Raw genomic sequence first — 26,354 nt, 5'->3', positions numbered from 1 at the left:
GTATGTAAATGGATATTTCTGTGGAGGCATACATTCCTGTTGCACTGTAAAAAAGAAAAACACTTTCCACTGTTGCCCCATGGCCTTCCTTATACTATTAGAGGTCACTCTTGTGTAAACTTCCACTGTACAGAAACGTTTCCCTTTAGAAAGCAAAAACAATCCGATGTTCTGTTTACCTATAACAGTTGGACACACAAATATATATAAAGAGCAAGTAAACACAATATCAGTTCCCCCACTCTACACTCTCAAATATACACATAGATATCAGAGAAAAAAATGTTGTTAAATGGACGTCATGGTTAAGTTACTCTAAAAAAAACCTTTGAAATTCATAGAAAAAATTTTGTTCAAGGGAAACCAAAGAAATGTGCCAGTTATTGTAAACTATGCAACCATAATTCACGCCCAAGCCATGCACTGCTCAGAATGACACCCAGGAAATCAAATATGACATCACAAATGGCCTCATCGATGATATCACTGATGACATCACATATCCTGGAAAGTTGATTTTCTTTAGTGACAGTAAGCATTTTAAGCACAGGACTTGATCTGGGCGTACTGCATTGAAAACATCATTAACATCATTAACATAATGCAAAGGGGCTGTATCTGCAGACCTTAACCTTGCACAACATTCTTAACTTGCTTTCCTTATTGGTTCTCGTAAGCTCATGGTGCAAATACGTTGAATAATGAACAGACCCCTGACAGACAGATAATACAATGTTTACACTTTATATGCGTGATGCCGAACTCTACTTCTTTCTCTGGTCATGGTATTTATTTCTCTCTTACTACAGTTTCCATGTGTGTGCATCAGGTTTGTATGCATTGATGTCTTTTAAGTATATCCTGGTGGCAACAGTAAAGACAGACACAAGTCGTCACATTTCAAGGTTGTTTATTAAACTGCAAATGCAGGGTGGAAAAAGCCCTAACCTAAACCTAAATTTAAGGTGGGAGCAAGCTTTGACCATGAAATGAAAAATAAGGTAGTCCTTGTTGCGTCTTGTCAAAGTAAAAGGCCTATACAAAAAACCTATTGCCAAATCCTTCCAACTAATTACATAAAGAGTGTGGGATAGGGTTTTCAATAAAGAAAGAAGTCTTCACAAATAATAAGTCAGGATGTGCTTGCCAGGGGTCTCCGTTCCCCACTTTTTGAGCACGGGACAAAGTGGATCTCCTAAGCACAGCACACGCTAGAGCTTTCCCAGCACGAGCTGACAGTTCCACATCAGCTATCAGGTTCTTCATGGTTAAGTCTCTTTTCAATAAAAAGTTGCTTGTCTTCAAGGACCTGATGTATTTAACAACAAACAAACAAAGAGTCCCTTTCCAAATGGACTTTGGGTGATAACTTTTCACCCCTGGATCTCCCTCGGCCAGGCTCAGACCCAAATGACAAGGGGGACAATTCACTTCCCCTGGTCTTCCAATACTTCTTGCATTCACAAATTTGAATGTCTTTTTAAACAGTTCTTTGGGCTTTGCCCCTTTTTGTCAGCTTCCCTCTGCTGGGTTCACTCTTGCCAGCTTTTACAGACCGTTTACTGTGGGCATCCCTTGGTCGGGTTCACTTCGGTAAACACACTATTCATATGGACTTCAGGCCTCGCCTCTTTTTTTAGCATCCCTCTGTAGGGTTCACTCTTGCCAACCTTTACCAAATAGTTTGCTATGGAAATCACTTAGTCAGGTTCACTCTTGTAAACATATTCTATGGGACTTTAGACTTCGCCCCTTTTCATTAGCATCCCTCTGCTGGGTTCACTCTTGCCAACCTTTGTAACACACTGTTCATGTGTTAGTTTCACCAAGCGGGATTCATCTCCCTTTCTTTCACAATAATCTGTCTGTCAAAGACTTTTGGTGGTACAGAGGATTTTACAAGAGCCTTGTATGACCACTTTGACCTCTTCTCTCCCTTTCCCAAGGGCTTCTGGTTACGGTAGTTTCTACCATCGGGTAATCGCCCTGAGTTTCCTGCCCGAGCACCCACGTGGTGCTGTACTCCTCTGTTGCTGGTTTTCCCCCACTTTCACCAATAGTTTCTTTAAACCTTTCAAAGTTCAAATTAGCCGTCGGCTACTTTTCGTTCAACAGTTTGGTTTCCTATCGACTCTCCCCTCGACTCACCGGCTGTGATGAATCGCTTGGCTTTCTTGCTCTTTGGTGTCAAGGTTGGTACCACAGAGACAAGCGTCTCTCCTCTTGCCTGACTTTGCCTGACCCCCTTGTATTGGGACATGTCAGGTAAATGTCTCTGGTGTTGTGTTAGTCTGTTGTCTTTTGTGTTGTGCGAAAGTGTTCGTGTCTGAAAAGGGGGGGCAGTGTTTGGAATATCCTATGTCGTAGGATGGGGGAAAGGTGTTGAAAGAAGGGGGATACCGCGTCTCACCTGTTGGTGTCCCACTCCCACTCCCAAAGGACCCCCCCATCCAGGTGATCCTCCCTCACTGGTCCACCCCCAGGAACTGCGAAATAGCGATGGCTGTGTCTTGGCCACCTGGATGACAGATCCCCAGGCACTAGCCAGAGACACACCTTCAGGTTTCTCACAATCCCTCCACGTCTAGTCATTTTTGTATACTTAGCCCTTGTCTTCAAGTTTTGCATTACTCAATATTCTGATAGGCTTGGAATTGTATTTCTACTGGCCAAATGAACCATATCAAGGATACTCTCTTTCCTGTGGTATATGATATGATATATTTTATTTATATCATGCTCATACACAAGTGTTACAGTGCGTGATGAGGCAAGGGAGGGGAACAAGGGGGGGACAAAACAATGATCTTAGTAGGCCCAGTGACATTGAGAATGCGCAAGTGCCTGGGAGAGGGAAGGGGGGAAGTGCAAGGGAGTGGGGAGAAATGGAAAGTGCTGAGAATGGGATAAAACAACACAGAAGGTAGTGCAGCCAGTAGGATGGCAAGTGCAGGTTTGGGGCGCAGACAGGGTGTCTGCTAACCGCAGGTATGGGGACTGTAGGGTAACAGATACAGACCCAAGTGCAAGGGTTGCCAGGGGCAGTGCGGGTGAGTGGCTTAGATGGCATGGTCCTGGCCCAGAAATCGGAGGGTAACCAGGTGCACTGTGGCGAAGCAGAACAGATTAGCAGGGGAGAGCGAAGCAAAGAGGAAGGTCTTGAGGTGCTTCTGGAACCGGAGATGTTTCTCCTCAAGGTTCAGAGTGCAGAGTGTCAGGGAGGCTGTTCCAGAGGGAGGCCCCTGCCGAGGAAAGAGATCTACCACCAACTTGTTGCTTGGAGAAGCGACTGACCCTGAGGGAGTTGGAGGTGGAGGAGCGAAGAGCTTGAGTAGGAATATATTTAGGTATTTACAGAGGGAAAGTTGAAGGTATTTTGGGCCTAGAACCCAGAAAGCGCTGTGAATAATGCAAAGGGTCTTGAATTTAATCCTTGCAGCCACTGGGAGCCAATGAAGAGATTTCACGGCTGGAGAGATAGGATCGCAGGGCTTGAGGCCAAGGACAGGTCTCGCAGTCCTGTTCTGGATGAGTTGCAGAGGGCAGAGACTAAATAGAAGCAGGCAGATTTAGAAAGAGGCTGTTGCAGTAATCCAAAATCCACCCCTGAAGGTTCGGTATGCCCGTGGTGAAAAGTAGCAGACTCGGGCAAAAATAGAAAAACACAAAAGGGGTACTGCTGCTACTAGGAAAGGCTCAACCCAATGTTGTCATTGAATGAGGCAAAACATTTAGGTTATATCGAGGCACCTTTGCCAATTTTACTAATGGAATATATCCCAAAGTTAGTAGCCCATGAAATTGTCCAGGAAGAAAAAACACACACATCAGGGGCTGTGAATATAAATCAATTGTATTAAGCAGTGGTCGAAGTGGGGGAAAAATAGTAGTGGAGCTATGGATTTTGTAGAAAAATTGGTGTTTCCAGTGACGGCTGCTGAATTTTATAAATGGGTGGGACTGGAATACATTTTTTTTAAATAATCGGTTAAACAGTGCTTTTTTGCAGCACATTTTCAGAGAAAATTGGGTAAAAAAATACAAAGTTTACAAACAGATTTCTAGGGTAAATTTGATGCAGAGTCACAAAAAGTGGACAGGAGCATTTCCCAACACATTTTCGTGATACATTTTTGTTAACTTTAGAAGGATAAAAGTGTGTGCTGGTCATATTGGGAGGCTATCCTTTGTTTACATAACATTCTCTGCAGCGCCACATTACCCTCCTTTGATCTATTTATAAAGATTGCATCTCCCACCTATTATATTTTCTCGCAAAGAATCAACCCCAGAAACTTTCTCTTCTCCCAGCAATCCACTCTGGAGCAACACAAAGCATGTAGTGCATTACAAAAAAACAAATAAATAAATGAAATAAGCATCAGCTGAAATCCCATATCTAAGTTTTACACGTAAATTACTTTTGACTGTGCAGGTCCCCAATAAAGTAACAAGAAGTTCAAGATTAAGGTGGGTGCCCAATAGCTTCCAGTTGGGGGTAGCTATTAAGTAATGGGCTGCCCTGCTGCAATGGGGACCATGCAATGTATTCCTCATGCACGTTGATCAGACTCACATCAGCACATTACGACATGCATCCATTTTCAATTATGTGTTCTTTCATTATTTCGGCAAGTACTCTGTTTTGTAGGCTGCTGTCCTTTTAGAATAGGTTGTGTGAGAGTGCTATAGGGGTGCACCCTTCAAATACTGGAAGAGGCACTAACTTCAGAGACGGTGGAGGAGTGGCAAACTTACTTTTGTAGGGGAATCTAACTTCACTATTCATTGTAAGGCGACTAATCTAGTGCAGCTTCAATGTTACAATCAGTTAACTCTCTCCTTTAAGTCTGAAAACACCCACTTCTTGCAGAACCTGACGGTCTTAGAAAGTGTGAGAATGGCAGATGGTGTGCAGTGAAAGACTCAATATCAGAGCATAGCAGGATATAGCAGAGCATGAGGTAGTACTCTGGATGAACCAAGAGACTTCAGTGGCTGGGAGCAACAGGGGGGAAAATGTAATGTTGGCTCAACCACAGTTAGTCTGCTATACTAGAATCTCCGGTGCGCTGATTGGCTGGTGGGACTATGTCTACCTGTCAAATCAAGTCCTATTGTAAGGGTGTAAATGTAATCACTTTTACGCACTAACATTTTTGAAGTTGAATTCAGGGTGAGATTACATTATATGCCCAGGATCACACACTTATGCTAAACAGTGAACAGGGATTTTAACCCACTGTGTAATTTGGGCAGAGCCACCTTTTTCCACGCTTCACTTGGAACATATATTTAAGTTTTGGGTGTCAATCAAGACCTACAATAATACTGTCCTATAGAGTTTACTTGCAAAATACACAAATTGCACAGTAAAGCATCATGACAACATGTAAATTCGTATAGCAGCATTTTGGGCCAAAATAATATCTGTGTACCCTTTATTTTCCACATCCAAAATGGGAAACAATAAGATGCAAAAGGCAAAATATCTATGTACCCACTTCATTTTCAGCGATTTAAGACACACTCACAATAAAATACGTTGTGTCATAAACTCACTTAGGTTTGGAGATTCGTCACAAACCTCCGGCGTGACGTGTTGTTATGTATGGTTTTAAGAATATTCAACTAAGGACATCAAAGCAAACTTTAGTTATTAGACATTATGGGTGGTCTGGCTGGACCCTGACCTCCCGCCCGCACCCTGCCTGGGCGAGGCTGTTCATCCCAGGAGATGGCGTTGGTGCTCTGACTTGGGGGGCCTTGGATCAGTGTCCTCGGGGGCAACATGAGCAAACTATCTCAACAACCCCACCCACGCCCTAAAAATTATTCTCATTCTAGCTGCATGGGACTGGATTAAGATAAGAATCACTTCACATTTACAGAGGACTTTGAAAATGTGTAATTAACATTTACTCCCATTATATTGTTAAAAAATAGGGGGCGGGGTGGGGTTGTTTGTATTACCCAGTATAATGCAGTTAAATTATTCGCCTGTGTGTTTGTTCGATTTTAGAAGCATGTTTATAGTGCCAGATTGATGGATAGCTTCTAGGCGCCTGGCTCTGCTTGCAGAGGTAAGAAAAGCAATGGATGCCCTCAGTCTGCGAATGCTCTGGGTTCATGTGCTCTCCAGCTTCAGCCATCTGCTCTCAATTGTATTAATTTTCCCCCAGGGTGGGACTGGGCCATAAAATTGTCCCGGGCACCAATGAAGATGTGGCCCACAGTTGCAAATGGGAATTCACTCCTTTTGTAACACTGTTTGAATAGTAGCCAAGGGGGAGTTTTTTTAATAAAATGGGATCATTGTGCATTTTAATGAATATTCATTCAGCAACACTGGTAAAAACTACTATCCGCATAGTTAAGTAACTCATCAAACTGGCCCACATTGGCCCCAAAAGTGGCCCACTTTGACAAAAAAAAACTGTCCATGCCAACATTTTGTGTTTTTGGTTTGACCACGGGCCTGTTGCCTAGGCCAGTCCGAGCCTGTTTTCCCCCTGTCTGTTCTAGGCTCACCCACAGCCTAAACTGTTCTTGACAGCCGTGGTGTCCTGCTGTCCCACGCACGTCCATTCTCATGCGTGTTCTTTAGTCTCCAGCTTTGCCACTGGTTGCACTTGCCCAGCACACTCAATGTACACTTTTTGGGTCGCAATCTCACCACATCTAGGGGCCAATTCTGCAACAAAAGACAGAAGAACCGGTGAGATAGCACACCTGTCTCACTGCCGCAGAACTTTGGAAACATTCAGCTTCTGGGCGCTATCCTCTGAACTCAATAGTTCCCAATTTCCAGGGCAGATAACATTTCTGGTACCAACAGGAACTCCAAAAAGCTGCTCCACCACGCAGGCATCCCTGCAAGCGCTACGCAATACCCTTCAACACACAGGGTCGATTTCCGTAAAGTTCAAATACTTTTAATACTGCCCAGTGTCCGCAAAGCCTCAGGCCACAGACACTGGAAGCTGGCTGTGGTGAGGCAGTGTCTCGCGCCCTCTCACAGCGCCTACAGCAGAGCACCGTCAGGCCTAGAAGCTGAGAAACTGAAATGCAACATAGAAACCTGCCCCCCAGGTCACACTGGGTGTCAAATCAAGTAGCCAGGACCCAGACCCAGTTTCTGGCTTCAAACCTATCCAGCTCACAAAATGCAGCTCTCCTATGACTCTGAGTAACGTGAACATCGCCTTCTGCTTCCCCTGGGGGCCCCTAATGAGGACAGGGCTGCACCGCATCCACCGCTTGATGGAGGTGGGCGGGCTCTCATTAAACTGCAATTAATCCCATCATTTGATGGGGGTTCAAAGCTGCTCCACCACGCAGGCACCCCGAGTCATAAACAGTGTGTCTGGGCAATAGCTGAGGGGTGGCCGAAAACAGTGACTGGATCCTGGTGAAAATGTGCCACAGTTTTAAAGACATACAGAGAACCTCGCTGGCGGGCATTAATATTATTTGCATTTCGTCTGTAAAGCTTGGTTTTCAATGTGGTGTCTCCTTGGACCCATGGGTATGCATGTTGCTACATTAAATAAGGGCTCCAGCTCTACCCTTTTTGCCCCGGCCTTTTCGTGGCAATTGCTTAAATAGCGCTCGTGTTTGGGTGTGTCAATGTGCTGTGAAGTGAACAGAAACCGGGCCTTTATTCTCTTTAAAGCCATGTGCCTTTTATGATTTAGTTTCTGTGCTTTTTGCAAAAAACCCAAAGCTGCAAGGTAATACGGCCCTGCGCAGTCCATGATATTTCCTCCCAGTATCGTATGGGGCGTTTGGAAAATAGAATGGGGTTGGAGGTGAAGGGAGAAAATGAAATGTGTTTTTATTGAATAAAAAAAACTCTCGGCACAGCCGAGATTAGAACTGCATGCTGGGCCCTTATCTGTATGCCAGTAACCTGCGTGTAATATGCTCGGGAGAGAGGTACGCACTGAACCGTCCTTCTCTCCCAACCCTGGGCACCTGACCTGGCCCAGTGGCCCTGACCTCCCGCCCACTGCCTGAACTGCAGACTACAATATGCTCGGGTTGGGAGAGAGGGACAGCACTGAACCGTCCTTCTCTCCCGAACCAGCACCTGGCCTGCCTTGACCTCCCGCCTGCACCAAATAAAATATGCTCGAGGTCGGGTAGAGACGGACGGCACTGAACCAACCGTCCCTCTCTCACGACCCACTGCACTCACCTACGTCTGTGTCCCCCTCCCCCTTTACCTACCTGTCTTTCAGCGCAGCCTACAGGTAACAAAATTCTAGGCCTGGTGCAGTCCAACTCCGACAGAGACTGCTGGTCACTGGCCCACGCTTGCGCATAGTGTTTATAGGCTTGCACCTCAATGCGCAGGCGTGGGCCAAGGCTCTGCCATCAGCCTACTGTCTGCAGCCTGCAACAGGCAGTGCAGTGCTGCGACCGTTCCTATACTTTTACCTTAAAAAGGAACGCTCCGGAGCGGTTTCTTTTTACAATAAAAGTATAGGAATGGTAATGGAGAAAAAAAAAAAGTACAGGAGCACCGCTCCCATCCGCTCCCCCTCACTTCGATCACTGGTATTAAGACAATACAAAATACTCTTATGAACACTTGCATATATAACAAAATTCAAAATTACAGACAAAAACATATATTAGTGTCGCAAATGAAACAACATGAAATGGTGTGTTATGATCCTTGAATTAGTATGTTTTGAAAAAAATTCTAAAGCACAGCATAAAACGTGAGAAGAACACGTGTAAATCAAGTTCACATGTGAATTAGCGCCTATGAAAACCTATATTTTTAAAGAAATGCCCAGGTTCAAAGTGTCTGGTGCATGAGCTTTTCTAACATACATCTTTTATTTCAGATGCCTAGTTAGTTTCAGCAGTCATGGATCTGCCTATTCTAATAGATTCTACCAGAAAGGAAAATAATCCTGATAGCCATATGGCAACGTAGCAGGGGGTAAAGTCGTGGGTTAACCACCCAATGTGTATAAATCACATAAACAATGTCAATCAAAAAACTCCAAACAGTAGGTTCATTGGTCCCCCTTGCGTAAAATTAACGTTTCGGCGGAAATAACATCCATCTTGGAACTGCATCAGAAGGATTTGTATTCGTGCGTGTTAGCTGCCTTCTTCAGGGCGATTAAGGGCTGTTCTTCACTGCAGCGGGTCTGGCACGCCTGTGCTAGTAGCTTCCTTGTGGAGCACTGTGCCGTGTTAGCCCGAAGTAATGGCCGGTGCTGGGGAGCCGTATAGAGAGCATCAGCGGTGCTGAAAGTGTTGCAGTAATCCAGCCTGGAGAGAACCAGAGCTCTAGAAACAGTAAGCTTCTGGGGGAAGGAGAGGAAAGGAAGAACACATCTGAGGAGATGCAGTTGGTAGTTTGACTTCTTAGAGGCGTCAGAGATGTGAGGAGAAAAGGAGTGTGTGGAGTGGAAAATGGCCCCGAGGTTCTTAGCTTCACAGGTGGGCGCGGGAAGAGGGCCAAGGGAGGCCGGCCACAGAGTGACAGGGTAGGAGGGTGCCGGTGTGCCGATGAGGAGAATCTCCATCTTACTGGCATTAATGCAGAGATCATTGGAAGCACACCACTCCTGAATAGCAGAAAGACAGCCGGAGATGGGAGGAGAAGAGGTGGTAGAAGGAAGCCTGAAAAGGAGCCGAGTGGCATCGGCATAGCACTGGTAGTTGGAGAAGAGAGAGGCAATGCGGTGGGCTAGGAGTGCCAGGTATTGGTTGAACAGCCAGGGAGCAAGGTTAGACCCCTGGGGAACGCCACAGGTAGAGAGTGAGATAGACGAAAGGAAGGACCCAAGTTGGACCTGGGAGCGTCAATCAGAAAGGCAACAGGTCAGCCAAGCCAGGGCCTGTCCGGTGATACCCAGGTTATCACGGAGACGGTTGAGCATGATGGCATGGTTGACCATATCAAAGGCAGAAGAGAGATTGAGTAAGATAAGGACAGGAGGGATGTTAGAATCAAGGTTGGAGAGCAGGTCTTCACGGATGTTCAGAAAAGCAGTTTCCATGCTTGTTGCAGTTCTAAAACCAGACTGATGGTCATGGAGACAACCAACAGAGTCAGTGAGAATATTAAGCTGGGAGATGGCCAGCTTTTCCAGGAGCCAAGGAAAGGAGTGATGGAGATTAGGTGATAGTTATCTGGGCATGAGGGGTCGGCTGTCGGTTTCTTCAGAAGAGGGTGCACAAGGGAGTGCTTCAGAGGGGAGGGGAAGGCTCCGGAGATGAAGGAGTGGTTGCAGAAGTCTGCCAGAGCAGGCGCAAGGGTGTCAATGTGGTCCTTCATAGTTTAGACGAACAGTTTTGATGAGACTTTCATCGATCAGACTTGCCTAGAAACCTCGTCTGGTGAGAATAGAGGAAACGAAGAGAAAGGGGGCGGGGGTTGGCTGCAGGAGGGTCCGAGTTTTAGAAGGGGGAGGAGGTGGAGAGAACGAAGAGGGTGGACAGGATGTCCTGGGTTTTAGAAATGAAGTGAGAGGCAAGGGCATTGCAGAGCACCCGGGAGGCAACAGTGAGAGGTAGAGACTGCAGCAGGGTTGGCCAGCTCCTTGCAGATTTTAAAAAGTTCAGCCGAGTTGTTAGATGCCGCAGAGATACGGGCTTGGATGTGGGCTCTCTTCTTAGTTTGGATAAGGAGCTGGTATTACCTTCGGAGCAGGCGGCAGGCCAGTTTGTCAGAGGATGCACAGGAAGCACGCCATTTCCTCTCAGCAACTCTACACTTGCGTTTAAGGGTAGCTAGGTGGGCGTCGTACCAAGAGTTTCACTTGGCTTTGGGCTTTAAGCAGATCCTCATGACAGGGGCAAGAACATCAAGAGTATCAGCGATAGAAGAGTAGAGCATGGATAGGGCAGTGTCAGGGGGAATCAGCCAGAGGAGGAGGCGGGGGGAGAGAAAGTGGCGGCGAAAGCCTCAACTGACACACGCTTCATGGGTTGGATGACCAAGAAGGTAGGTGGCAGCATTGGAGTTGGCTTGGCCTGAGGGCTAGAGAGGGAGAGATGGGAGGAAAGGAGGGAGTGATCCCTCCAGGAGAGAGGAGTGGTCACAGAGATGGAGAGGGGGAGGTCAGAGGAGATGATCAAAACATCAAACGTGTGCCCTGCAGAGTGAGTCAGGACAGAGGGGAGAATAGAAAGGGAGAGAGAATCGCAGAGGCCCCAAAAGCATCCAGAAGCGGAGTAGGGAGTCTCCAGATGGATATTGAGGTCTCCAAGAAGTAGGAGTTGAGTGGTAGAGTTCAGGAGGGATGAGGAGAGGTCCGCCCACTCAGAGTTGAAGGATGTGATCTAACCAGGTGGGCGATAGATAGTAGCCACGTGGCCAGAGGAGTGTTTGATGACTGAGCGAGAGTTAAGAGTGGCAATATAGAAAAGGTTGCCATCCGTGAAGGTCTTCTGGGGAGGGGTACAAATCTGAGGTACAATCTGCAGAGGTGTAGAAGGAGCCCAAGGGGGGGGGTCAGGAAAGGAAGGAGGAGAAGGAAGGGTAGCCTAGGCAGAGGCAGAGGGGGAGGCAAGGAAGCTGAAGAAAGGGGAGACGAGACGGCAGGAGAAGAAAAGAAGTTGACGAGGCATGGAAAGCGTCTGTCAAAGAGGAGGAGGTTGGCCTGAGGGCCTTGGACCAAGACAGTGCCATTCAGGTAGACATCGATGATGGCCTTAGAGTCGTCGAAGGGGGCCAGGAGGGCCTCCCAACGGGTGCCACCATTAATGGGAGAGGAGGAGAAAGAAGAGGGCACAGAGACCATATGAAGAGATCATAGTTCTGGCGAGGGAACGACAAAGAGGATTTTGGTGAGGGTATGTCTGGATGAAGCGCTGGTATAGGTGTCGGCGATAGGGAGACCAGGGTTAGAGACCAAAATGTGCCTTTTGAATTTCTTCCTGCCAGATTTAGTGAGAAGGGAGGGATTGTTAATGGAGAAACAGTTAGAGAAGATAGGAGAAACAGAGAGCGCCATGGGTGAAGTAGAGAGAGAGGGGAGGAAGCAGGGGGTAGGAACAGAAGGGCAGAGTAAAACGATGCAGTCACTGGGCCAAATCAAGTTCAAGAGAAAGCAAGCAGTACAACCACACGGGCACAGCCAAAATTCCAATTTGCAGTAGCAGTCAAAAACAGAGCTAGATTCAAAATTGCAGTAGCAGTCAAAAAAACAGCTAGGTCCATCCTGCAGCCATTCCTTAAGTTAATGTATGTTTATATTGCTGTATTATCAACAGAATTTCTGTCTGCTTTTTCTGTTGAATAAGTACATTTTGTGATACATGGTGTAGTTCATGACAAGTGTATCTATCACCCTTCATATTTTGATAGCAATATCCCAAACCAAACCACTTGTAAGCACCTTGCATCAGGATTGTTAAATATTAATGATGATGTATGTGCTGTTATCAGTGATGTCATTGATGATGCTATTTGTGATGTCATATGTGCTATCCTGGGTGTTAGGGTGTTAGTGTGAGCAGTGCATTTATTTGTAATTTATATAGCGCTTTACGCTTGCATGACAGGGGCGGAAGTAATGGTTGCATAGCTTACCATAACTGGCTAATTTCTTCGGTTTTCCAATTCTGCCCTGCAACCATAACATCCCTTTAACAATTTCTTTGCTCTGAATTTCAAAAGATTGTATTATAGTAACTTAACCATAATGCCCCTTTAACACAGTTTTGTTCACTACATTTCACAGGTGTTAGGGCACATTAACCATAACGTCCCTTTAACAAAGTTGTCTCACTGAATTTCAGTGGTTTGTATAATTGAAGATGTTTCATGATGTTCCATCACTGTATGTATGTTAATAATTCCACTTTTAACATATAGGAAAGAACTATAATGCTCCTTTAATGAACATATGTTTTTGCAGTGCATACTTATGTGTCACTCTGAGCAGCACATGTTGGGGAATGTAAGTCATGGTTGATTTGCCTAGGATATGAGTCTTAACCATGGTCCCAGCCCAACCAAACCACCCTCAAAATCCAGTGGACATAGTCTGCAGCCTTGTCCAGTGTCCACTGTACCTCAGAATGGCATTTGGGGCAATTATTCATGTTTTGCAGCCAAGGGCAGTGACTGAAATCCCTACGGCATGTGCTTTAACCGTATCGCAAGCCCCGCCTGCCAATCTACAGCTAAAGTTGGGATGGGTCACTTAACAATAACGGACTTTTAACAATGTTTTCTCATTCAATTTGAACGCCTTTCTTATAACTGAAGATAATTCATTCTATTGCATCACTGTATGTAAGTTATTAAAAATCCTCTTTAAAATATATGAAACTATTTTGCAGTGCACAATGACGTGTGTCACTCTGAACAACATAAGCTTGGGATGCAAGTTATGGCTGAAGTGCCTAGCGCATGAGGTTTGCCCATGCCCGAGGCCCCACCAAGCCACCCACAATATTCACTGAACCTTGCTTGTTCCCACTGTGCCATAATAGGACTGTAGGACACTGCCCGTGGCTTGTGGCCATGGCCCATTACCTCAAGTCTTGGGCTTCAGAGATGTTGTCAGCCCGCAAAGCTATCCATAATAGAGATTGGGCCTGACCTGCACCCTGACCTAGTGGCTAGTGTACCCCAATTGTGGGACAGTCAGACACTGTCCATGACATGCAGCCATGTACACTAGCCAAACACCCTGGTCCATGAGATTCAGCTATGTTGCCTGCCCCAGAAATCAACCCAAAGTAAACATTGGCCGTGGCTTGTAGCTTGGCCCAGTGGCCACTATACTCCAATAATGGAACTGGTGGCCACTATTTATGCCCTGCAGCCATGGCCAATGGCCAAAATGCCTGGGGCACGGGCTTCAATCATGTTGCAGGCCACGCTAAGCATCTCAGAGGAGACATTGGGCATTGCCGCAGACCAGGACCAGTGCCCACTTAATTCCCTAATTGTCCCTTGGCCATGCCCCGGACAATCTGGCCAAAGTTATATAACTACTTTGTGTACCTACATTTTGGCACTTTTGAAAAAATAAAACACTGGACGGATTAACAATTAGCAAAAGCAGGGGCATGGCTAGGTAGCCATGCAGTGAGGACATGTTCCCAATGCGGCTCAGATTGATCCAGCAAGATCCTGGCTTGAAACAGCCCCAGAGAGTGTTATACCCTGGCTGTGCACCATCTGATGGGGGAATAGTGATGGAATATGTGTGTGGAGGCGGAACACACATAGTGGAAGTGCTGCCACAAACGGACCCGAGAAAGAACTCGGCCCTGCAAACAGCGGCGAAAATGAAATGGCAGCGGACGAGATGCAGTGACCTGCGTCTTACTGCACCAGCACAGAAGCGGCACGGGGGCGAGGAAGACCGGACCTGAGCCGCATAGAGATAGCGGTATAGACAAGTCCGGTCGATCTGCGGAGGTAGGCGTGCCTGACACCACCTGAGAAGCAGCTGTATCGAGGCCTTCGATTGGAAGAGCCCGACATGCCGTGGGAGGAGCGGCGGACACAGCCTCAACAACCGTGGGATGGCCAGAGGCATGCAAATATTGCAGTTAGTCGGGAGGGACAGATGAAGCTCTGGGCTACTCGGCCATGTAATTCAGTGGCAGGCACATAGGTAGCGCTGTGCGTAGGACTTAATCCGGCAATACAGCGTGTTTTAACTGCACTGCAACAGCACCGTCCATACCTCTACCCCCCTGCATCCAAACCTGATGCAATAATCAAACGAGCGAGGCGTAAACTGGCAACTACTAAAACCTGAGGAGGGGCTGGGGCAGACAGTATTTCTGACTACAGGGAGCCCTGTGTGGGGGGGGGGGTGTCAAACACTAATAAATCACAGATTGACGGACCGCTCAGCGCGCTCTGATTGCAATTTTTGATTTTGAAGAATTTTTAATGCGCACCAGACGGAGTGAACCATATTCGGGCGCAGATGACAACTAGAGCTTAGCATTGAACAGCCGGAAGAACGAATTAGCATTGCAGTTCTAAATCGGTCAGTTTCCTCCTTTAGTTAAATAGGAACGTTTTCAATTTCTTCCTAAATATATCAGGGGTTTCATACTTTCTAATTTCTAATGGGAGTTTATTCCAAACTCTGGGGCCAGTTGCTCCGAAGCTTCTATCTCCTCTTGATACGAACTTCGTTCGTGGACTACAGATGAGGCATTTATCCTCTGAACGTAGATTCCTTTTGGGGTGATATGGTATAATCTTATCAGCCAAATACCTGAGCGCTAGCCTCTTCAAACATTTGAAAACCAAACATGCCGTCCTCAACTAGTGCAATCCAACATCCGTGCAGGCATGGCCTTCATGACAGGCCGTAGGTAAATGGCACAACTGGAGCAAATAAGTTCACCCTATAAGTAAACGGTCAGCCACGGACAGGAATTGGACATGGAATAATGACTGCTCTAAACAAGAAACTCCAAAAGGATAAGGGTAGGCAACGAATGGGAGCTGGTTGCCATGGTTGAGGTGGTGGCCCAGTCACGCACATGGGACTGTGTGTGGGCCTGGGCGTCACACGCCTGCATAACTTTGGCTTAATGGAATAGAGGGAGAACCTTTTATGTGAAACCCAAGGAGGTGGTACCAAAGGTTACCTACGTGACGGCTGCCAGCCTTCTAATAATCAGGATTGGCCCCTGAGGTGGGAAATCAAAACTGTGGTACATTCAGAGAATACACAACACCTGGGAATGTGCCAGTAATCACTAGCTCACCCAAAGGGGAACACAAGTCTCTGCAACGGGGGCAACACATAAGAGCGGGTGTCGCCGCTTTGCAACGTTGCGCACGGAAGCTAGCCGTCACACCTAGGACAGACAGTGAGGTCTGCGTGGAAGCCTCGGAATAGGGCAGCAGTATCCATTCAGCAAGGCTGACGATGAGTAATATAGAAGTGAGACAAGTGTGGGGCCAACGAAGGGCGAACACACAGATTTGGGAGACCTAAGCATGTCATCCAAGACCCAATAAAACAGGTCAAAGCACCCCACCTTGGACACTTACGCCGAACCAACAAACCTTAATGGAAGCACCACACCACCAGGGGAGACCAACATATCCTAGCAACAATAGCAGCCTTGAAAATCCCATTCGATTCCAAGATGGACACCATCAGCCTAGATGTGAACCTCTTGAGGCAGGATGTCCGGTCACTCGCAGAACGCAATGGAACTCTGGAAAGGGAAGTTGCAGTAAACACAGTCAGCCTGAAAGCCACCTCAAAAGAAGTAGCTATACTACAGCAAAGATTGAGGACTCTAGAAGGGAGAGTTGAAGATGCAGAAGGACGGGCCAGACGCAACAACATTAGACTCATTGGACTCATTGGAAACCCTGAGGGTGAAGCAGGAACGAACCCTACGAATTTTGGGGAGAATATGTTGCTGCAAGATATTGGCCCGTGCACCCTCACTCAGGGGTTTACAGTAGAAAGAGCACACAGGTCCCTGATGAGGAAACCACAGCCCATAATATCCCGGATACTAAATAACTAAATTACAAAGACAGGGAAAAGATCCTTGAAACTTCCAGAAAGGTGGCACGATACAGAGAGCATCGGCCAATATCGCAGCATATCCGGACTACACCTAGCAAGTGCAAAAACACAGGCTGCACTTCACATCGGTCAAGAGGAGACTGCGAGGAGTGAACCTCAAATACATGCTGCTTGCCTGGCACGGTTGAAAGTCATAAACAAAGGTCGGACCATCTTCTTTGGTACCCCTGAGGATGCACATAAGTGGATGGTCATGGAAAATATGCCAACTGAGACAGACAGCCAAACGGTGGACGAGGCGGACACATGCTGCGGGAACTTTTGAGAATGTGACTGGGCACAGCTGGCCGACGGCAGCAGTAAACAACTCCTATGACAAAATTAAGGCACCAACAACTATGCAGATCACAGGAGAAAGCAGTGGAGACACTCTGGTCAGGAGCACCCTGCAAGGGGAGCGTCCTTCATCTAAGATGGATTATGTTTTTCAGATACTAGTTGTTACGTATCCGCCTGCTTCACTCCAGGCACCAGGGACAAGCAACTGTGGCTGGAGAAGCGGGGATGCCTGAGCACAAGGTACTGAGCTGGGCAATTGTTGGGGAAGGAGGGGGAGTTGGGGTAGTTAGTTGGGAATTAGCCTATAGATCCACATAGGACATGTATGATACGTGCATCAGACTGATGAGTTATATTGTAGCCCTTATTTGGGATGGTTGAACATAAAATAGCGTCCTGGAATGTCAGTGAGCTAAATAGTTATATCAAACAAAACAGGATAATAACATACTTGCGCTGCCAAAAAATGGATGTAGCACTCCTACAGGAGACAAGCCTCACGGGGGAGAAACTTTCCACCATGGCCATAAAATGGAGTGGCACAACCCTGGGCTCGCCGTATTTGGCATACGCCAGGGGGATTTTGATATGAGTGGCACCGTCTGTACCATTCAGGGCCCTCAAGACTTTTAAGGACAAAGAAGGTAGGATGATTGTAGTGCAGGGATTTGTGGAACAGAGAGCGCTCTGTATTATCATCACTTATGCCCCAATGCACAACACAGCTGCATACTTCTGCTCGCTATACCCCCAAATTGGCCCATAGAGGGATGGCACATTAGTTTGGGGGGAGACTTTAATTTTATGTTAGACCCGGAACTAGATAGATCAGACAACATATTTACAAGAAGGCAATTAATCATGCTAAAGCTAAATCCTTTGAATCTAGGATCTCAGAAGCTAAATCTACTACTAAAGAAATGTTCTCCATCCTCCGAGAATTAGAGACCCCACCCCTGCACCCCAGAACCTCACTAAGGATAAAACATGGTGTGACGAAATCCAAACAGCTATGCTCAACAGGCTGAGCTCGCTCCAAACTAAAATACAAGCCACTAAAGACTCACTCCCTAACACGCACACCCCAACCCCTCACCCCCCCTGGACTCATCCCCACTGTTCTCATTCAAGTCCATACAGGAGAAAGACATGATCAACATCATGAGATCCATAAAGCCATCCAACTGCAAGGCTGACTCCTGCCCTGCCATAATCATCAAGGACTGTGCTGAGACTCTTGCTCCATTCCTAACAGCCTTCGTCAATGCCTCCTTTTCCACAGGAAAAGTCCCATCCTGCCTTAAGGAAGCCTGGGTCCGCCCCCTCTTAAAAAAAACATGTTGGACCCCACCTCGCCAAACAACTACAGGCCTATCACCACGGTCCCATTCCTACTAAAGATACTGGACAAAGCAGCCTACCTGCAGGTGCAACACTTCAATGAGGAAAACAAGCTACTAGGACTACGACAATCTGGCTTTCGCCCTAGGCACGGGACTGAAACTGCCCTACTGGATCTAAAAAACCAGATGGATGATGCCAGAGAGCTAGGTAAACCAGCCCTACTCCTACTCCTTGACCTCTGTGCAGCGTTTGACCTCAATGTCCTGTGTCACCACCTCTCATCCACGGCCAAATTCTCCCCTGATGCCACAGCATGGATCATCTCCTTCCTGCAAGGGAGGACCATGCAAGTATTCTCGGACACAGCCACCGCCTCACCCATCATCATCCTATGCGGAGTACCCCAAGGATCCTGCCTCTCCCCCACGCTTTACAACATCTTTACTTGCCCTCTTTTCCTCATCCTTGATGCACTAGTTATCTCGTACACCAACTACGCAGACGATACCCAGATCCTCCTCCCCCTCACAGGTAACAACACTATTCAGACATGGATAGCAGCCAACGGCCTATGTCTCAACTCTGACAAGACTGAGCTCCTGCTAGTGGGATCCCCTGACACACTAAAAAACCTTGACACCCAGTTTAGCCATTTCACTATTGACTCTAATAAAATACCAGTATCTGATGCTGTCAAAACCCTTGGTGTTATATCTAGACTCCAACCTATCCATGAATAGACAAGTCAACGCAATTGCCTCATCAGCGGCCTACCATGCTAAACTCATTAACGCAGTCAGACCATTCCTGTCCAAAGAGAACTGCTCCAACATAGCCAGAGACATTACCAGCTCGAGGCTAGACTATTGCAATGTACTGTTCTTAGGGACATCCACAAAAAATCTGGAAAAACTCTATCCAGAACAGCGCGCTCTGCGCAGCCCAAGGCATCCCCAAAAGGGAGCACATTACGGCTTCCAGAATATCAGCCCACTGGCTGCCGATTAAGTAAAGAATAATATTCAAGGCATTGACATTGACCCATAAGTGCATCCACGTCTCCGCACCTGACTACTTTTCCCAAACAATCTACCTCTCTACTTCCACAAGACCTACAAGAACACCCTACGCGAACATGCTCTGCGTAGCCTTGATAAAGAGAGCAAGAGCAGGTGGCGCTAGCTTCCCCTACCTCGCTCCCACACACTGGAATGCCCAACCCCCTTCCTTTGGGGGCGAGGCATCCCTCATGGCTTTTAGAAAATCCATGAAAACAATTCTCTTCACCTGAAACACACCACTGTCAGATGGACAAGCCCAAATGTATTTCTAAATCGACTTTGTATTCCAATGTATCAATGTACAAACGACGTATGTATAAATGCATTTCCCAGCTGTACCTACCCTGTACCTAATCTCCCCACAAGTAACAGCGCCTTGATGCCTATGGGCTGCTGTGCGCTATATAAATGTAATTAATAAATGAATAAATACATACATACACAGCCGTCTCCTGCAGCCAAAGCCTTGAAGACGCTGTTGCGAGCATTCACACTGACCGACATATGGAGGGCCCTGCACCCGAAGGCCCGCGAATATTCACATTACACCCCCCCAAAAACCTATACACCAGACTGGACTGTCTCTTCACAGGGGAAGAAACCCTTGGTGAATTCAAAATGGCAGAATACAATGCACGAGTATTATCTGACCATGCGCCGCTGATAGTCACATGGCAGGTTGTCCCACCCAGGGCATGTATCCCAACCTGGAAGCTCAGAGGCAAATCCCTGGAAGGTACAGTATTCCGGGAACATTTAAGGTAGGTTGTTAAGAACTACCTTAACAACAACACAGGGAGCATAAAATCAGCTGGGACATTGTGGGGGGCCTTCAAAGTAGTCATCGGGGGACGGCAATAGCTAAAGTGAAAGGTATGCAAGCCGCAATAGAAAAAGATTTACGCAAGGCCGAAACTACACTAGAAGCCATAGACAGCGCACAGGACATGTCCAGGGACTGGGCCCAGGAAGGTACCCGTCTGAAGCAGGAATGCCTGAAGCACTGGGATAGATCAGGCACACTGAACTATAAAAAATATGTGGAAAGGCAACACGCAGAAGGGGATACGCCAGAGCATCTGCTGGTGTGGCTATACAAAAGCGTAGCCAAGCGGGATATGATACGGGCGATCGCGGAGAAAAATCGGAAGGTATGTATGTCGCAAGAAGGCTTAAATAGATGTTTTCATGATTATTAGAAGGAGTTATATGCAGAGACATCAGACACACAGTCGTCTGAGATAGATGAGGCCCTGGCGCATATAGATCTCCCGACATTGAATGCAGAAGAAGCCGGTTGGCTAGAGGCTCCCATAAAAATAGAGGAACTAGAAACTACTATAAAAGGGTTACCTACAGGCAAAACTCCTGGAGCAGATGGTCTGCCCAGCAAATTTTACAAAGAATTCCTTGCAGATGTTACGCTCCCATTGTTAGCAATGTTAAATGAAGCGTTAGACACAGGTACTCTATCGATGTCGCTGAGAGAGTCAATTATCATCCCACTATTGAAGCCAAATGAGCCTGACACTGATTGAGCAGTGAGAGAGGTCTGCAAGACACGCAATCAGGATGGGAAAATACTCACAGCCTTGCTAGCCAACAGACTTAAAACCGTAAGACCCAAGCTGATACACCCAGACGGGATACGTCCCGGACAGGAACATCACATGTAGCCTGAGAAGGTTACACCACATCATCGATCATACCCGCGACAGCCCACCCCATTATGCTGTGGCCTCGCTAGACGCGGTCAATGCGTTTGACTCGGTTAGATGGCCATGGATGTTCGCTGCACTGAAGAGTTTTAGGATGGGGCCCACATACATTAAATGGGTACGGCTGCTGTATAGCAGTCTGGTAGCGAGAGTTAAGACAGGCAACCAGATCTCAGAACAGTGGTTGCTAGGAAAAGGCACAAGGCAGGGTTGCCCATGGTCTCCTATGTTGTTTATATTGGCCTCAGAACCAATGGTGGTGTAGCTGCGTAGTGAGTATCAAGGTGTGGGCATAGATACACATGGTAGTAAGAATCTAATTTCCCTATACGCAGAAAGCATGCTTTTATACTTGCAGCACCCAGAGACTAACCTGCAGTATATCTTGGAAGTGGTCAAGTGCTACGCAGACCTTTCAGGCATCACGATTAGTGCACAAAAATCATGCTTTTTCGCTTTAGCAGGGTATAAAGGGAAACCTCTAAATACATTACCAGTGCTGCTGGTTAAGTGGGAAGTGAACACATTCAAATACCTCAGAGTAGAAATCTTCCACGACCCCAAGACAGAACACAAAGAAGGCGGTAAACAAAATGGAGAAATCCATGGCCTTTTGGGCTAGACTACCACTCTCGCTGATGGGTAGAGCCGCTCTATTGAAAATGGTGATGCTTCTTCCGAGGCTCCTGCACTTTTGCACTAATATCCCATATGACATACCCAAAGGGTTCTTTAGAAAACTGGACACTACGTGTCGTAGCTTTTTATGGCACAATTCGAGATGCAGGATGGCACTAACGAAACTGCAGAGACCATATGACAGGGTGGTATAAAGGTGCCCAATTTCGAGGCATACTTTGTAGCGACCCAACTTCAATTTGTTACAAACTGGCTGTCCGACGAACAGACCCAAGACGCACTGTTACTGCAGCCAGCAGGTACCCCATTTTTTCTAAAGGAGGTGATATGGACCCAAGCGCCACGTAGCCCCAAACCCACGCTGTTGCTGAAGTTGGGTAGGACAATATGGCGTAGGGCTTGTCACATCCTTCAGATTCCATTGGTAACATTAAAGGTTGAGGACCCACAGTTTAAATTAAATGTGAGGAAGTATTGGGGATAGCGACGGTGGGAGATATATTACAAGAAGGGAAGCCAAAGGACTTTGGGGCACTCACCTCGGACACTGGTTTACATGCAGGGTAACACATAGTATATGCTACTCTCCTCACTATTCTAAAGTGGAAATGGCCAGAAATAGACTGGGAACTGTAGGCGGGTGAAACTATAGGAACACTGACATTTCAGAAGGAGGACATGCAGTATCAAGAATATACATATTATTGATGTCTCGGCATGGGGATATGCTTGCACAGACCCAGCGCAGTTGGGAAGCAGATTTGCATGAACAATTGTCAGATGCAGACTGGGGTAGAGCGATAGCTTATCATAAAGTGTCCAGAAATACGAAAACGTCAGTTAATTCATCTGTACATAAGCCATAGGGTGTATTTAACACCTCAGAAAATCACCAAATTTAACAAAACAGCAGAACAAACCCACCCAAAATGCGGACTGATTAATGCGGATTTAGTACACATGTTCTGGGCATGTACAGAGATTCAACAGTTCTGGGAAGACATTGCTCAGTCTCTAGCCAAGGCAGGCATAATATTGGACACGCGATCTCCTACAGCCTTTATGCTTGGCATTTTTGCACAACCAAAGCAAGCAAGACATGTCAGCAAATTGAAAGACCTCGCATATATCCTAGCAAAACGTAGGATAGCGATGGGTTGGAAAAGTTACAAAGGTCTGGTGGTAGGCCTGTGGTGGAGCGACCTCCAGAAATGGTTGTTGGCAGAGACCTCGGTGTGGCAGGAGGCGGCCCAGAGAGGCCAAGGAGAACAAAATATGGACTTGGAGGCACATGTTACAGAAACTGATGCCCTCTGCGCATAGCGACACCCGAGTGGTAATTAACGCTCTGACGCAATTGACAGAGCAGGAATAAATGCATATACTCTGTACAGTCAGATGTAATGATAATGGAGATAACATGAGGAAAAGGCTGGGATGCGGGTGGGGGAATTGGGGGGAAACGGAATAAACAGACACAATTTGATGTGCATTGTTATGTGAACGCATATGTATGTCTGTAAATTACACGGTTGTCGGTAAAATAATATTTGTTTAAAAAAAAATTACAGAATTTTGCAAAAGCACCGTTTCCGGACCTAGCCGAAGATCCTCATGGCGTCAAAGTTATAAACCACCCGAAACGTGTTGTTCGTAATAGTAAGCTAACTTAACCATAACTACAGGGCCACTACAAAAGACCCTATAATATGCATATATGTATACATAGGCATGAATGTCCCCGAATATTTATCAAGTTCGCAAACATCACAGCAATGTCCCCAAACATCTGTGATGCTTGCAGACTTCTGAGATGAAAATCACCCGATTTCCGGCCTTTTCTATATTTTATATAGTTTGCACATTTGTGTGCAGATTTGGTGAATGGTGCCAGAGTTATAAACTGCACAAAAACATCTCTTCCTACCGGAAAGCCAACTTACCCATGACTACAGTATCACTACCGCAGACCTTGTAATATAGAGCATTGAGTAGAGCATGGTGGACATTGCTTTCATTGTTTCATCAGTGGCAGGACACAATATACTTTCAGTCATTTTGTTGTTTCTTGGCGACTCAGGCCCTAGCGAAGCTGTTCCATAGTAGTACATGAGTTATTTGATTTATCTACAAGGGTACTGTGTCTTAGAAGTAAAGTAGCATGAATGGTCCAAAAGCTAATTCAGCCTGTGCCGTGAACTCTACTTATGGCCCTATATGTGGCAAGTCTACTACCCTATGCATGAGTGAGGCTGTTCGTAGAGTGCATGCTTAACAATAGCACCTTTAGCTGCTCGCTTTTAACAGCACAGTAACGTAAAATGATTTGACCTTGAGGATAATATCATATGGTGACATGGGAAAGCCAGAGTTTGAGTCCTGCTTTCCTGGCTGCACAGTTTACAATTTGGAAGCCGGTTACACCTACATCCCGAACATCTTTAGCTTTGAACCACCCTTCAGTGTCTTCTGCATAGTTGCCATTCAGTGTACTTAGCACAAATGAGATCCCCCAAGAGGAGAGGACTCTGCTTTTTCCTTTTGCCATATCTGTGTGTTGCTACTAGTTCCCTCTTTGATCACGCTTGTGATATGACTTCTGGTCATTATATTGTTAAAGGCTCACACTACTAAATGTGCCAGCAGTGGCAAAGAGAGACAATTTAAAACAAAACTATTAAAAACAGTGAAATCTTACAAATATTGTTGATTACACGCCTTCTTGAAAAGAGATGTTTCACACTATCTGCTGTATTATGTTGAGTATTCTTCTGTGTAACAATAAGATTTCCTCGGGGTCTGACCATTCAGGAAGGGGAGACTTCCCATTTTAGAGGGGATGATTGAGGTAACATGGCCTAGTCATACCCCGACCAGGCTTGTGTGTCAGCGTCATCAGGTAACACCATGTAATAATATTACATTTTCATAGGGTTTCGTGCTGGATTCCGTCATATTCCTACTTCTGTAATAATATAGCCATTTTGGCCCAGGGGAGGGGTCATTATGGCATGATAATAACCACCATCAAGTCATGGCCCCAGGCTAAACGAGGGACATACGTTGCACAAGGGTCATTATCCCAACGGATAATGACCTCTTCCGATTAAATGAGCAGCATCAGTTAAGAAACTCATCGGGCAAACCTTTTGCACCTGAAAGCCACTATTTAGGAAATGGAATTAGCCAATCCCAAGCAAAGAGAGGCTAAAGAGAAGTCAAACCAAAATCGTATTGACTAATACAAATGTGCAGCTCTCTGTAAGAGAAACTGTCCGAACTCCATAACTTGTAGCAAGACCTATGAAGGCACCACAGTGAAGAGAGAAATCTGGAAACCTTCTCACGGCTGTTTCACATACTCTGGCAGAGACCAGCTCCAAAGTGATGAGGAGCTAAAAGTCTATTGAAGGCTAGTACTTAGACGCTGGCTGCGACAACGAGTAAAGCAGAGCAAAGAGCTGCAAGCCTACTCCGGCATATCATGGCTGCAACGATTACATATTGGGACAGCACTGTAGTTAATATATGATTGAAAAATAAAATAGCCTTTTCTCCAGCATGGGGTCTGGCATGGATTCACATGCTCATGAATATTCCCCGTCGTCAGGCTGGGAATCCTCGGTAAAGAAAAACCAGTATCAGTTTCGTTTCTGATCTGTCTTTCGTAGTAATAACCAATCACTGGTCTCTGCGTCATACTGACCACAGCCAATGACTGCCCTCTACCTAAGCACCGCCTCTGGCAGCCATCTTCAGATTTTTACCGCACGTTCATGTGTTGGGATCCTCGTGCTATTGCTCTCGAGCGTTAGTGCTATTTTTCGCGCTTTTTTCACAAAAAAACTTCGATTCTTTCGGTCAAAGAGCCTCAAGCTCCACCGATCCTACATCCGATCAACGGGGACCCGTGTCGGATTCATCTGTGCCCCTCAAGGGTGAAGATTTCGTCGAGCTACACTTCGGAGGAATCCAGAAGCTTCTCAGGCCCGGTCTCGGAGATGGCCCAGGAGAAGGGAAGCTCGACGCCCGGAAAGCTGTTCAGGGTCTGCCCTGGATGCCAGCTGCAGAACGTCTTCAAGGAGGACGAACACTCTTTCTGCCTTTACTGCCTTCATGAGGACAAGACGCACGTGGAGAAGGACTGTGCGTTTTGCGGCAACATGTCGGAACGGACCATGAAGGACCGCCATCAACGTCTCGCCAACTGGCTGGAGGGTAAGAGCCCGTCTGGCGAGAAGAAGAAGAAATCCGAGCGGTCTTCTAAGACCTTTGAGGGCGCCCCGGCGACGGGGGCCCAACATAAGGCCAAGCACCGCGAGTCCGCTGGCACCGGGAGCGCCGAACGTTCGGGCTCTACGGGCGCCAGGCAGGGCGCACCCTCCCCGGCACCATCAACCACGAGCCAACGCTCTGGGTCGGGTAAGAGGAAGGCCGAGCACCCGGCGAAGCTCCTGGAGAGGCCCCGGTCGAGCTCTAAGGCAGAGGAGGAGCGTGGCAGTGCCCCCTCCCTCAAGGATAAGGCGGTGAGCGCACCTAAGGTGGTGAAGGCCTTGATCCATCCGACCAAGCCCTCTATCGAAACAGTCGCGGCGGCCCTGGCTCAGCCTGTGGTGGCTGCACCAGTGGTGGCGACCTCAGGGCCCAGAATCTCCCTGCCTCCTCGGAGGGAGTCTTCCTTTGTGCCCATCGATATTCCCCTCTGCCAGCACCGCAAGACAACTCGGCGGCCATTTTGTTGGCCA

General features: G+C 46.9%; 1 protein-coding gene across 2 annotated transcripts in view; it reads left to right on the top strand.

Annotated features, from left to right (window-relative positions):
- The window catches only part of CHM (CHM Rab escort protein), a 1,673,681-nt gene that overhangs the window by 1,621,548 nt on the left and 25,779 nt on the right, over positions 1-26,354 (top strand). The gene's annotated exons all lie outside the window — the stretch shown is intronic.

Source organism: Ambystoma mexicanum, chromosome 5p (assembly GCF_040938575.1).
Source record: "Ambystoma mexicanum isolate Mex_15411 chromosome 5p, UKY_AmexF1_1, whole genome shotgun sequence".
NCBI lineage: Eukaryota > Metazoa > Chordata > Amphibia > Caudata > Ambystomatidae > Ambystoma > Ambystoma mexicanum.
This window is presented reverse-complemented; position numbering and strand designations above follow the sequence as displayed.